Below are 14,164 nucleotides of genomic sequence, written 5' to 3'. Positions count from 1 at the left end.
TGTTAATTAGCGACGGAAATTAGTGATGGATTTTTTCCGTCGCTAATTAGCGACAGATTAGCTAGAGATAGAATCTGTCGCTAATTCACGACGGATTAGCGAGGAAACAAATTTTATTGCTAATCTGTCGCTATTTAGCGACGGATTAGCGACTAAATTTTTTGTCGCTACTTTTTATTACAAGAACACCATTTTAGCGATGGATTTAGAGAGGGAACTCTGTCGTCGCTAATCCGTCGCTAATTAGCGACGGAGTAGCGACAGAATATATTCCGTCGCGGTTTTTGTATTTTGATTTAGCGACGGCTTAGCGACGGAATGTTTCCGTCGCTAAGCCGTCGCTAAATATCGCGTAAATCCCTAATCCCATCCCTCTTTCTCTTTTTCCTGTTTCGCTGTATTGCTCCCGCCCGCCGCCCTCTCCCTCCCGCCTTCCGTCGGCTCTCGCCACCGTCCGGCCGCCGCCGCCTCGCCGACGATCCTCGCTGCCGACCTCCCTGCTTGGCTAGCGGCTGCGCCAGGGACCCCGAGCACCGGCGACTCGCCGCCGACCTCTTCCTCCTCCCTGCTGTTCCTCCCTATGGCTGCTGCCGGGAGGTGTTGTCTCCCCTTCGCCGGCGACTCGCAACCGGCGTCCTCAGCCGCCGACGACCGACGATCCTCCCTGCAGCCACCTCTTCGCCTCCGCTCTGAGTTCCGGCAACCCAGTGGCCCCGAGCTTCGCTCCAGGTCTCCCCCTCTCTGCTGTCGACTGCGCCGGCCACCGGTGACCTCGCCAGCCGCCGCTCCCCGTGCTTTCCGGCAGGGGGGTCGACCCCCTGCCGGAAAGGCATTGGGGGTCGACCCCCTGCCGAAAACGCAGGGGGTCGACCCCCTCTGCCGTAAAGGCACGGCAGAGGGTCAACCCCCCATGCCGGAACTGCCTTTCCGACAGGGGGTTTAACCCCCTTCCCTGCCGGAAAGGCAGGTGGTTTAACTGGCTAGGTTGAGATTTAAAATTCAAAAAAAAAATTAATTATAAAAAAAAAATTCAAATCGAAATCAACCGGCTAGGTTGAGATTTAATCAACTGTGGTTAGTTAGAGTATTTCATAAATTTTTATCAATTTGTTAGTTTGTTCTAGTTAGAGTAGTTCATAAATTTTTATCAATTTGTTAGTTTGTTAATGTCTACTGGTAGTTAGTTTTACTTCAATTTGTTTTCTTGAAATCTGGTTAGTTAGAGTATTTCAATCTATTAGTCTTTTATAATTATATTTTTCTTAGATAGATTGGTATTTAATGTTCTCACAATCAGTTAGTTAGATTAGGGCTATTTGAATTCTTTATGATAGTGGTGGTTAAACGAAGTTCACATCTTTTCTAGTAAACTAATTGATTGATTTAGTATTCCTTTGCTAAGTAGTTCAGATTAGAAATTGTCTATGACTTTATGTTAGTCGACTGGTTCAACATGTTATAGCTGGTTTGTTAAATTAGCATCTTCTAGTTAGATTTGGCTTAACATATATACTATTTTTCTTTTCTCTTCTTTCAATTAGTTAGAGTTGTTTTAATTTGTTTTAATTTTTTTAGTTAGTGTTTCATCTTGTTTCATGATTAGTTAGTTTGTTACTTAATTTGTTTTGTTTTTGTGCAGATTTTTCAACGGAACCAACTCGTGCTCGGCCACCTGTGGTAAGTAAATGACAAAAACAATGCAAATCGGGTAAATACCCGTGGTGAGTAAGTGATGCAAACGTATCACATGTTATTTAATTTATTGAATGCAGCACTTTATTGTTCACACACTCACTTAGTTGTTGATATATAGGACTGCTTTGTTGGAGTTCGGAGATCATGCTGAGCATGATTTTAATGTAGAAATATGGAAGTGTTCTTATTTTTGGAGTACGGAGTCCATGCTAAGCATGGTAGTAGTTAGTGAGATATTGAAGTGTGTTTGCTGCAGGTACATGTTTGCCATTTATTTGATATGAATGATTATGATGTATTGCAATGTTTGATGTAATTGTATCCATGCTTGCATGTAGTTACTTTCAATTTGATTTTGACTTCCATGTGAAATTTTATAATAAAAGCATGCTTCAAATGATTGTATCATGTCATTAATAGTTTGCACATGAAAATATTAAGTTATCAATGCATGTATCAAAATTCTTGTTATTGTTTGACATAGTATATTGTATGATAAATTTGATATTTTCTTCATCGTAGCATTCTGATTGTTTTTTTCTTAATTCGTTAGGATACTATTCGTAACATCATACGACAGAATGACTGCAAACCGTGAATGGATGTACCGTAGGATAGTGGACAATGAGTTATCGCATGAATATATGGATGGTGTCGATAGTTTTATTGAATTTGCAACGGCGAGTGTCAGTACGGTAGATCCCACAGGTCGGATTAGGTGTCCCTGCAAGATTTGTAAGAATAATTGATTTGTAGAACCTCATGGCATTAGACATCACCTATACAGGAAGGGTTTTGTGAGTGATTATCAGAACTGGACGTTTCATGGAGAAGAATTTAGAAACGATTTTGATGCACGGGTGAATGTGGTGCACGATAATCCATATACGAATTTGATATTTGATGCTGCAGGAACAGAACTGGGTTCTGCTATGAGTTCTAGTGATGTAAGAACTGTCGTAGATGAAGAATCACCAAACGATGCAGCTAGTAGATTTTATGATTTACTTAAAGATGTTGATGAGCCACTTTGGAACGGTTGTGAGAGTCACACTATCTTGTCTGCAGTTCTTCAACTAATGAATTTGAAGTCCGAGTATAATTTGAGTCAATCATGTTTTGACCGTTTGTGCATGATTGTGAAGAGTATGTTGCCTAAAGATGAGAAATTGCCACAAAATTTCTATCGTGCGAAAGTTATGGTCAACGCTCTAGGTATGGGTTACAAAAAGATTGATGCTTGTCCAAATCACTGCATGTTGTATTTCAAGGAGCAGGAAAATGACATATCATGCCCGTCATGTGGGCATCCTCGGTTCAAGCCAAAGACAAGAGGCAATGGTAGCACGAGATCAAAGGAAGTTTCATACAAGTCGCTCCGCTACTTTCTTATCACTCCTAGATTGCAGCGATTGTATATGTCTTCAAAGACAGCTAAACACATGAGATGGCATGCAAATAAAGTTCGACACGATGAAAACAAGATCATGCATCCTGTTGACGCTGAAGCTTGGAAGCACTTTGATCGTACTCATCAGAACTTCGCAATGGAAGTGCGAAATGTTAGACTCGGTCTATGTACAGATGGATTTAATCCATTTGGGGGTAGATCAACTCCATACTCATGCTGGCCAGTATTTGTAACTCCATACAACCTTCCACCAAGCTTGTGTATGAAACGTCCAAATCTTTTCTTGTCTCTGTTGATCCCTGGTCCGACCTCACCTGGCCAAAATCTTGATGTATATCTAAAGCCATTGATTGATGAATTAAAAGTACTGTGGGATGACGGTGTTACCATGTATGATGCCCACAAAAAACAAAATTTCAACATGAAGGCCGCTGTTCTATGGACAATCAGTGACTTCCCTGCATATGGTATGTTATCTGGTTGGAGCACACATGGGAGGTTGGCTTGTCCGTACTGCATGGAGGATTCCAAAGCTTTTAGATTGAGGCATGGAAGGAAGCCTTGCTGGTTTGATTGCCATCGTCGATTTCTACCCAGCGATCATCCGTTCCGACGTCAAAAGAATGCATTTACAGCAGGCACAACTGAAATGGAAGGTCCATCCTCAAGATTGTCTGGCATAGAGATTTTAAGAAGATTGCGATACTTTCCAGATGTATTAACAGATGCCCGCAGTCCTACACCCTTCCGTGGATTTGGGAAGAAACACAATTGGACGAAAAAATCTATTTTTTGGGAACTACCGTATTGGCCGACCCTATTGATACGACATAATTTGGATGTGATGCATGTAGAGAAAAATGTGTTTGATAATGTGTTCAATACAGTAATGAATATTAAAGGAAAAACGAAGGATAATCCGAAGGCCCGTATGGATTTAAAATTAATATGTAAAAGACCAGAATTGGAACTCAAAGAGTATAATGGCAAAGTACTGAAACCAAAGGCGAAGTACGTGCTCGGACCTGATCAAATAAAACATGTATGTCAATGGTTGAGACAACTGAGATTTCCAGATGGATATGTCTCTAACATTGCTCGGGCTGTGAAGATTGACGATGGACAGTTATATGGGTTGAAGAGCCATGATTGTCATATCTTTATGCAACGATTGATACCCCTAGCATTCCATGATATGTTAGACAAACCTATATGGGGGGTATTGTCTAAGTTGAGCGGATTTTTCAGAACATTGTGCGCATCGGAGGTCATTGTATCAGATGTAAAGAATCTCGAGGACTCTGTCATCACCACTGTTTGTCTGTTAGAAAAGATATTTACGCCAGCATTTTTCGATGTTATGGAACATTTGATCATACATTTGCCATATGAACTAAGGGTTGGTGGCCCTGTGCAATATCGATGGATGTACCCATTTGAAAGGTATATGTTTTTTTATATTTGTCTCTTTAATGACAGATATTTAAAATTTGAAATGTATATTCTTGTCAGATGCATGTTCGACCTAAAAAAAAAGGTTCGTAATAAAGCAAGAGTAGAAGGCTCTATTTGTGAGGCGTACACTTTAGAAGAGATTTCAAATTTCTCATCTATGTACTTCGAACCTCATATTTCAACACGTTACACATGCCCGCCCCGTAACGATGATGGAGAATAAGTAACTGTAGCTGACAAGCTGTCGATATTTCAACGACTTGGGCATGCATTTGGTAGTTGCCGATCAAGGCTATTGACAGATCGAGAGCAAGATGCAGCACACATCTATATTCTTTTTAATTGTTCAGCGATCGACCCATACATCGAGTAAGTATATGTATATGCAACTCAATTATAAATCCTTTTATGTTCTATATGTGGATACATGGCTCGGTAATATAAGTATTTGTGGTTTGCAGACGATTTGATCTGGAGTTGCAAAGCAAAGTTTCACATCTCACTAATGCAGAAGTACAAAAAGAACGTGAAACTAAGTTTGTGGAGTGGTTGAAACAGTTGGTAAAGAAGCTAACATAAATTTTGTACTTATAAACAACACTAAGTTACTTAATTGATCGTGATCACAATAATTGTTTATGTCTGTGCGTAGGTTCGCCATGGTGATGTTAAAGATCAAGGAATATGTGATTTAGAAAATGGTCCGACCAAAGTTGTGCAATGCTACAACGGGTATATCGTAAATGGTTATCGATTCCATACAAAAGACTACGGTATAAACAAATCAACGATAAATAGTGGCGTGTGTGTCAAGGGTAGCAGCTACGGTGAAAATGAACATGATTACTACGGTGTTATAGAGGAAATAATGGAGTTGACTTACTTAGGCATGAATAACAGGGTTACGGTATTCAAGTGTCATTGGTTTGATCCAACTGCAACAAGACTCGACAAAGCTTCAGGCATTGTGGAGGTGAATCATAAATCCAGGTTTGGAACATATGAACCATTCATATTAGCCTCGCAAGCTCAACAAGTTTATTATACTTCATATCCGAGTATAAAAAAGTCAGATAGAAATGAATGGTGGGCAGTTTGCAAGGTAAAATCCAAACTATACCCCGAGTATGATCAGTTACAGGAAGATGAGTTAGCTGAAGACAGTGATTACTATCAATCAGATGATGTCTGTGACTTCGCTTATGGTCACGATGTTGCGCATGATATGCATGTCATATCTCCATTGGCTGATGAAACATTCATAGAGGAATGTGATCCAAATGATGTACCAAGTGGATGGGCAAACAATGAAGAAGAAGAAGAAGAAGAAGAAGAAGAAGAAAAAAGTCAAACTAGTGACGAGGAAGAATTCTCAAGCTAGTGAGCAAAATCTTATACTACAAACCTCTATTTAAATGCATTGTAATACTTGATGTGAGTTGTATTGCAATACTTGGTGTGAATGATTAAAAATTTTATTTCAATGTATTGTAATACTTGATACGAATGATTCGAATGCATTGTAATACTTGATGTGAATGATTTCAATTATCTGAATGTATTATAATTTATGCAATTAACGAATGATTTGAATTAGTGCAATACTTGATGTCAATGATTTGAATTATTTGAATGCATTGCAATGCTTGATGTGAATGACTTGAATGCATTGTAATACTTGATGTGAATTATTTGAATGTATTGTATGACATATGTTATTTGTTAGAATATGGTTCGTGGAGGTTATAGTGGTCGCTCATCCAGTAGTAGCCAGGCTCAACCTTCATCTTCACGGGCTCCTGTGATAGGTATATCATATAACTAATTAGATGCTTGATTAGTTCAAATGCACATTCTGAGAACTTGGTGTGTATTTTTTTACAGATGATGTTGCGCCTGTACACGACCCACCTACACCAGTTGATCGCACAAGTCAACAGCCAACACAGGAAACAGGGTCTTCTCAGGCTGGCACAAGAAGACTCATTCGAATAGTGTATATCGATAATCGACCGTAAGTATTTTGTTTTCAATTATTGCATATCTTTTAAATATTTTATATTGATATTTACTGTGTAACAATTCATGTGCAGCACGAGGTTTGAGCCACAAGAAGTAGTACGGGAGATTAGGAATTCACTTCTTCAATATCTACCAGGACCAGTTGCTCAATGGAAAGAGTACCCAAAGGAGGTGTTAGACAGATTGTGGTCCTCATTCATGGTATACAGTTGTTCCTCATAGTTAATGTGTTTCATATTTAATTTATTTAAGCAATGTCTACTAATTTTCTGAAAATATTTGTAGGATTCGAATCGCTTTGCAACTACGGTGGAAGAAAATGATGCAAGGAAGGTGTGGCAGAAGGTGGCTGCCAATCGATTTGCAGACATGCTGCACACTATGAAGACTGCAGCAAAAAAAGCATCTGGCGTAGTAGATGATCCATTACTGTGGAAGGGCCATGGTCCTATTACTATCAGGAGAGATTACTGGGATGAAATGTGCGATATGTGGGCGGGAGATGCATTTAAAAATCGCTCTGCGAAGGCTTCACAAAATCGATCGAAGATGCCCGAAGCCCATCTACACACAGGTGGATCTAAGACATTTGGGAGCCACCTAAAGAAAATGGTAACTCATCAATATATAATATTAATTTTATAAGTATTGTTGCAAATTTGTGTACTAAATCTTTTGTCATTTAACTTCGCAGGAAGCAGAAAAAGGAGGCAGTGTACCATATAAGGATGTGTTTGTAGAAACACATAAACGGAAGACCACGGGAGTCTTCGTATCAGAGAAGGCGAGAACGACAACGGTATGTATTAATTCTATTAATAATCATTGCAATATATATGCAAGTCATCATAATGTTATCATTAATTATTAATGAATACTTTAAACATTATTTTGTAGGAGGCATATGAGCAACAGATGGTAGAGCGATATGGCGAAGACGCTACTCAGCATCCATCATTTGATCCTACAGCATGGGTGACTGCAGCAGGTGAACCCAAAAAAGGTCGCGTGTTCGGGTTTGGGAGTAATATGAACACTTCACCAGTTATTGGTTCTTCCAGTTACGGCTCACCGACTTCTTGCGCCGACATAAGCTCCAAGCAGCCGACTATTCTTTTCGGTGATGATGTACGCGAGATCATTAATGAATCACTGAATAACTACTTCCAATACACTGTCGCCCCCTTTCTCTGAAATGAGATCAAGGCCGTTGTTCAGGATAGGGGATCTTCGATTCCAGGTCCCTCTCAGGTATAATCACATATATAGTTTTTTTGACTGTCTTAAAGCACATCTGAGCATGGTAGAATCACATATAGAGTTTTTCTAGATGTCTTAGAACACATATGAACATGCTATAATCACATATTCAATTTTTTTACTGCCTTAGCACACATATGAGCATGATAGAATCACATATAAAGTTGCTTTGCCTGCCTTAGAGCACATATGAGCATGCTATATTCACATATTCAATTTTTTTACTGCCTTAGCACACATACGAGCATGATCGAATCACATATATAGTTTTTTGCCTGCCTTAAAGCACATCTGAGCATGGTAGAATCACATATAGAGTTTTTTTATATGCCTTAGAACACATATGAACATGCTATAATCACATATTCAATTTTTTGACTGCCTTAGCACACATATGAGCATGATAGAATCACATATATATATATATATATATATATATATATATATATATATATATATATATATATATATATATATATATATATATATATATTTAACTTTTTGTCTGTCTTAGAGCACATATGAGCATGATAGAATCACATATAAAGTTTTTTTGATTGCATTAGAACACATAAGCATGCTATAATCACATATTCAGTTTTTTTACTGCCTAAGAACACATATGAGCATATTATAATCACATATTCTGTTTTTTGACTGCCTTAGCACACATATGAGCATGTTATAATAACATATAGAGTTTTTTAACTGCCTTAGAACACATATGAGCATGCTATATTCACATATTCAATTTTTTTACTGCCTTAGCACACATACGAGCATGATCGAATCACATATATAGTTTTTTGCCTGCCTTAAAGCACATCTGAGCATGGTAGAATCACATATAGAGTTTTTTTATATGCCTTAGAACAAATATGAACATGCTATAATCACATATTCAATTTTTTGACTGCCTTAGCACACATATGAGCATGATAGAATCACATATAGAGTTTTTTTATTGCCTTAGATCACACATGAGCACATGATAGAATCACATATAGTGTGTAATTTATTTCATTATATTTTGTTTATCAATACTGATTGTTCTTTTCTTGTGTAGGCTGCTAGCGATAATCAGGGTAGTGGAGCTGAAGGGACAGATAAAGACAATGAACAAGAAGACGCACAAAATCTTGGCGATGATTAGAGGACTGTGTTGAAGAAGTTCTATTTTTTTTATTTTTCCTAATTGTAATTGTTGAATTGTAAATAATTAAACTTCTTAGTTTTAAGGTGGAACGATTAATTATTATAGATACTTGTTATATGAATTTTTTTGTGTGGTTTGTTTTTTATTTACAGGAAATATAAATTGTACAGGAAATATAAATTGTACAGTTCTCGGTAATTAATTTTTAAATAATTTTTTTTTGATTTTTTTTCATTTTTGCGACGGATTAGCGACGGATGATTCCGTCGCTATTCATATTAATCTAGCGACGGAATTAAATCCGTCGCCACGCCTGGTCGCCGTTTAGTACCAGCGGATTGGCGACGGAATATAGCGCTCGTTATTCCGTCGCAATTAGCGACGGACTTGGCGACGGAATAATTCCGTCGCCAGTTAGCGTCGAAATATTCGCGACGTAAGCATACTGTCGCCGCGTTGTCGCTAATCCGTCGCTAACCATGTTAGCGACGGAATGTGGTCGTCGCTAATCTACTGCTTTGTTGTAGTGTTTCCTGCTTTAGGTAAAATGGATGAGCATTGTAAATATCATTGAATTACTTGTTTTTCATGCATTTTGCCTTTGTTTTTTTCAAATTCACACAAATGGGAACACGAATGGCACGTGCACCATTTCGTAAGAGGTAATGGATGTTAAGTTGATGATCCACATCAATGGCCATAGTCAGGGTGTGAACAAAACTTAGCATTTTTATCTTTTACAAAATAACATTGGATCCACACTGGATCCATTTTCAAAATTCATCATATTTTTCCTAAAATATTTTACTCTTTTATCAGAATTTAACTTAAAATTAAACTCAAAATATATACCAATGGCCATAGTCAGGGTATATTGAGAGTTAATTTCATTTTAAATTCTATAAAAGCACTAAAAATGTATTTTATTCTTCTTTTGAATTTAAATATAGATTATCATATAATACATTCAATGACCATAGTCAAGGATGTATTATATTTTCAATCTTATTTTAATTCATTTAAAGGATGAAATAGCTTTTCAAATTCCAATTTCAAACTTACTCAAAATTCATTCATCATATAGGATAGAATTGCATCATATTTTCAAAACTTCATTTTCAAAATTCCAAGTGATTCTTCTTCTTAAATCAAATCTTATCCGAATCCAATTCTATCTCATTTCAAAGATTCAAAATTCAATTTCAAAGTCCAATTTAAAATTCCAAAATCATTTTATATTCAAACTTCAAATTCCCACCTCAAATCAAAATTCAAAATTCAAAGTTCAATTCTAAAAAACTTAGAACTTTAATCTTAAGTTCTAAGTTAGAAAACATTTCTTCACTTTATCAGATCCATCTCAGATTCACTTGGAAATTCTTCAAAATATTTTCAAAAGAGCATACATCTTTGCATTTGCACAAGCATGATTCGTTGTGCATTTAGACTTAGGATAAAAACTTAGATAAATTCTTTGCAAAACAAAAGGCATAGATTCGATCCTTGGTTCGATTACCCCTGGTAAAGGTGCCAGGAACGGTCGAACCTCGTACCGACGAGCGGATCCCGTCTCCCAGTTTTCCCGCAAATATTTAAAAAACGGAGGCAAGTTATTTCAAATATTTTTAAAATTAAGGTCAAGTGAGACCCGCAAAAGAGTTCCTCTTCTCTTCTCTTCTTTCTTCTCTCTTCTCTCTTTTCTTTCCGTTCTTTTATCTTTTCTCCCCTAAAAAAGAAGGACATAGAGGTAGGAAAGGAAAAGAGAAGGAAGAGAGAGAATATTACGAGAGGAAAAATTTTGCGATGATCACAGTTTTGGCGACCGTGATGGGACCCGTCTCCGTCCGGTCGAATTATGCCTTTTCTTTTGCTTTGATATTATCTAAGTCTTTATTCTACATATGTTAGCTACATTTTCATGCAAACCTTAGGAGCCTAGACTCTGTCCTAAAGCTGACATCATTGCATATATGACTTAAGTATGGTTTGGTAGGACCATATTGAGGAGATTATTCCATGCTCACATTAGACTTAGGTTTTTAATACAACTCTCCTCAATTTTAGGGATTGAATGTAAACAATGTATGCAAGTGTATGCTTCCTTTTATTTAAATCTATCTCTTTAGGACTTGCATTAGAGCCATCTGATTTTTGCATGTTGAACATATTTTCAAAAACATCCCTTACCTATATTGTCCCGGTCTTCACGTTGCTAGGCTGTCTCACTGAACCATAGTTCGGGAGAGAGCCTCACAACTGGACCACTTATTTGGGTTCGCGCCCCCCTACCACGTACCTAAGGGCCATAGTCCGAGGTATAGCGGTAGGTGCTCAAGGATGTTGGGAAGCCATTACCTTAGAACCAGAGAAATATTTCTATGCCACGTACTTCGAGCTTCGGCTTGGGTATATCGGCATATCTTGATTAGAATCAGATAATTCAAACCCTAGAGTTAGGATTAAGGTCCTATAAGCCATTTCAAATATTGCATTTAGAGTCAGCCTTTAGGGAGTGTTGTGTGCGCATCCTTGTTTGTGCAGCTGTAGTTGTATGATAAATTCTCTTATTCTCTCATATATGTATCAAACCTTTTTCAAAAACCCTGGGTGTATTATTCAAAACTTACCCTTATTTCCAAAAACCCCAGGTGTATATTTCTCTCTACCTACATTTTCTTTTTCTCTTTTAGATCAAATTTTCTTCAAAACCCTGGAAAATTCTTTTAAAATCTCCTCAATCTTTTAAAATTTCCAGGTTTGATTCTTTAAAAGGTCTATCCATAAGTCCTGCATTTTATCTAATCCTCTTTATTTTCTTCTTTTCCCCAGTATCATCTCAATGGCGTCAAATTCCCTCGATGATGTCTTTCCCCGAGATCATGTCTTCTATCAGATTCAGGATGGACCCCCGGATCTGCGGGTCATCCAATCTCGTCCTTTCTTCCCTCGGTGGTATTATTCTTGGTTCGCCACCTTCTCACGTATGTTCTCAGACCACTTGGATGACTGCGGGTTGGAGATGGCATCGGCGGCAGGCAAACGAATCATCAACAGAGCTCTGATTCAGGCCATGGCAGAACGGTGGAATCCACGTACCTGCACATTCTGGTTTCCTTGGGGGGAGATGACTCTACTGATGGATGAGTTCAATGATATTATGGGATTGCCTGAACCAGCTGGTCAGCCAGATGATCCTGTCGAGCAGCAGTTTTTGATCAACATCAAAGGGGTGGATGTTCGGGAAGACTTAGCAAGAGCAACCGGGAGCAGATCCTGGCCTCTCACCGAGATTAGTGGGAGTCAGTTCATCGACCTATTCGAACTATATCAAAAGTATGGAGCCTACAAAGAGGTTGACACTCTGTCTCGAGCAGCGAAGGACAGAATTCAGCATGCCATGATCCTGTGTACAGTGGGGTTAGCTTTCTTCCAAGATGGTCAGAATTTCATAGATATCAGAGTCGCTCAGCTCTTTCGAAGATGGGGAAGCAAGCAGACCCGCCAACTTTCAGTCTCCATGGCCGCATTAGCCTTCCTTTACAGAGGCTTGGCTTGATTTGCTCTTGGGGAGACCATTCTGGTAGAAGGATGCACTTACGCCTTGCAGTCGTGGTTCCTGCGACACGTTCTTTCGAAGGCCAGTTCTTTCAGGTTCAACAGTAAGCAGCCGAAGACAGTCATCCAATGCCGAGCTCTGATCGAGAAGCTGCATCAGGAGGAGATCACCTGGGATTTCTTTGACAGAAGAGAGACTGTTCCTCGATACACTTATGCTCGTGACAAGCGCTACAAGTTGATGGGACCTTTCTTTTGTGTTGATTATCAGCCGGAACGATGTCTGAGGCAGTTTTCGCAGCGGCAGGTTCGTGCCAACACCCATTTCTCGACAGGCAACGTGTCAGAATTGAACCTGCAGTCGGATCAGTGGTCTGGGGCATATCATGTCGCTAAATATACCTGTAACTCCTTTATTTCTCTGTCTATATTTCCTGGGCCAAATGTATCATCTGAATATCGAGAGTGGTGGCAAATTGTCTGCCCACCCTCTCTTTGTCCTTGAAAGTTAAAAATATCAATAAAATTTTACTTTTTGGCCAAAAATGTTGTTTTCTGTATTTTGTTTATAGCGCAAATAAAAGTCACAAATTTTGGATGACGACCTAATCCCGGGTAAAAGGGATATTCCTTCCGCATTTCTTCAATATATCTTATCATGGTTGACGACCTCGCCTAAGTAACAAGGCACATTTCTCTGTTATCATCAAATGGTAACACAATTATCACAAATCATGTGATGACCCAATCCCGGGTAATGGGATAATCTCTTGAAATTGTCTACCAAATCCCCTCATTTCTTGCTTTTTTCAAAGAAATTGTGATTTTTAAAAGGGCTTCTCCATACTCTAACCATTCCCATATTCTGCAGGAAAGCTTAGGCATCTGAAAATGGTTCAAACAAGGGCTGATAAGAGGGCGGCTCAACAGCACAGTGACAGCGAGCCAGAAGAGATGAATTCTCCTAGACATTCCAAAAAGCATGACTCCGGAGATGAAAGTGATGTTGATCCAGCCATGTACCGGGTTTTTCAGAAAATGATGACTAAAATGATGGCCGAGCAGGCTAAGGCGGCTTCTAAGGCCAAGGCTAAGAAGAAGCCCATAAAAAAGCCAGTCAAAATCAGCAAGCAAAAAGTACAGCGTGACAGCACTTCTGAAGGCTCTGAATCAGCAGAAGAGAACTCCGAAGAAGAACAGCTGATCTATATCCCGAAACATCTGCGACAGTCCAAGAGGCCGGTAGAGGAGCCAGTATCAGTGAACAAGCCCAAGCATGGGGCCCCCGCAGAGGACTCGATCCAGGCACTAACAAAAATGGTCAAAGACCTGCAGGTCCGGGATAAAGGAAAAAGGTCATACACTAGGCAGGATTTCTACCTCGATTTGGAAGGGGACATCAATCTGGAAAATCTCCCCCGGAAATTCATTAAATTTGATGGATTCGGAGATCCCAAGGACCATCTTGCCATGTTCTTTGCAGAATGCGCCCGATTCAACGAAGACAACCGTGCCCTCTTCCTTTGTTTCCCCCACAGTTTGGAGGGAATAGCCGCCAAATGGTATGCCGAGCATGTCAATCCCATTGAACTAAGGGATTTTGACAAAGT

The 14,164-nt window shown here is 39.0% G+C and overlaps 1 long non-coding RNA gene across 1 annotated transcript; it reads left to right on the top strand.

Annotated features, from left to right (window-relative positions):
* Positions 1-1,638: 1,638 nt before the first annotated feature.
* Positions 1,639-9,101, top strand: LOC149811978 (uncharacterized). Its single transcript, XR_016428619.1, has 2 exons — positions 1,639-1,677; positions 8,910-9,101. It is a non-coding gene; the product is annotated as an uncharacterized LOC149811978 (long non-coding RNA).
* The last annotated feature ends 5,063 nt before the right edge of the window (positions 9,102-14,164 follow it).

The sequence above is a fragment of the Nuphar pumila genome, chromosome 17, assembly GCF_984573655.1.
Source record: "Nuphar pumila chromosome 17, dmNupPumi1.hap1.1, whole genome shotgun sequence".
In the NCBI taxonomy this organism is placed as follows: domain Eukaryota; kingdom Viridiplantae; phylum Streptophyta; class Magnoliopsida; order Nymphaeales; family Nymphaeaceae; genus Nuphar; species Nuphar pumila.
Note: the sequence above shows the minus strand (reverse complement) of the source record. Positions and strands in the feature narration are given on the sequence as shown.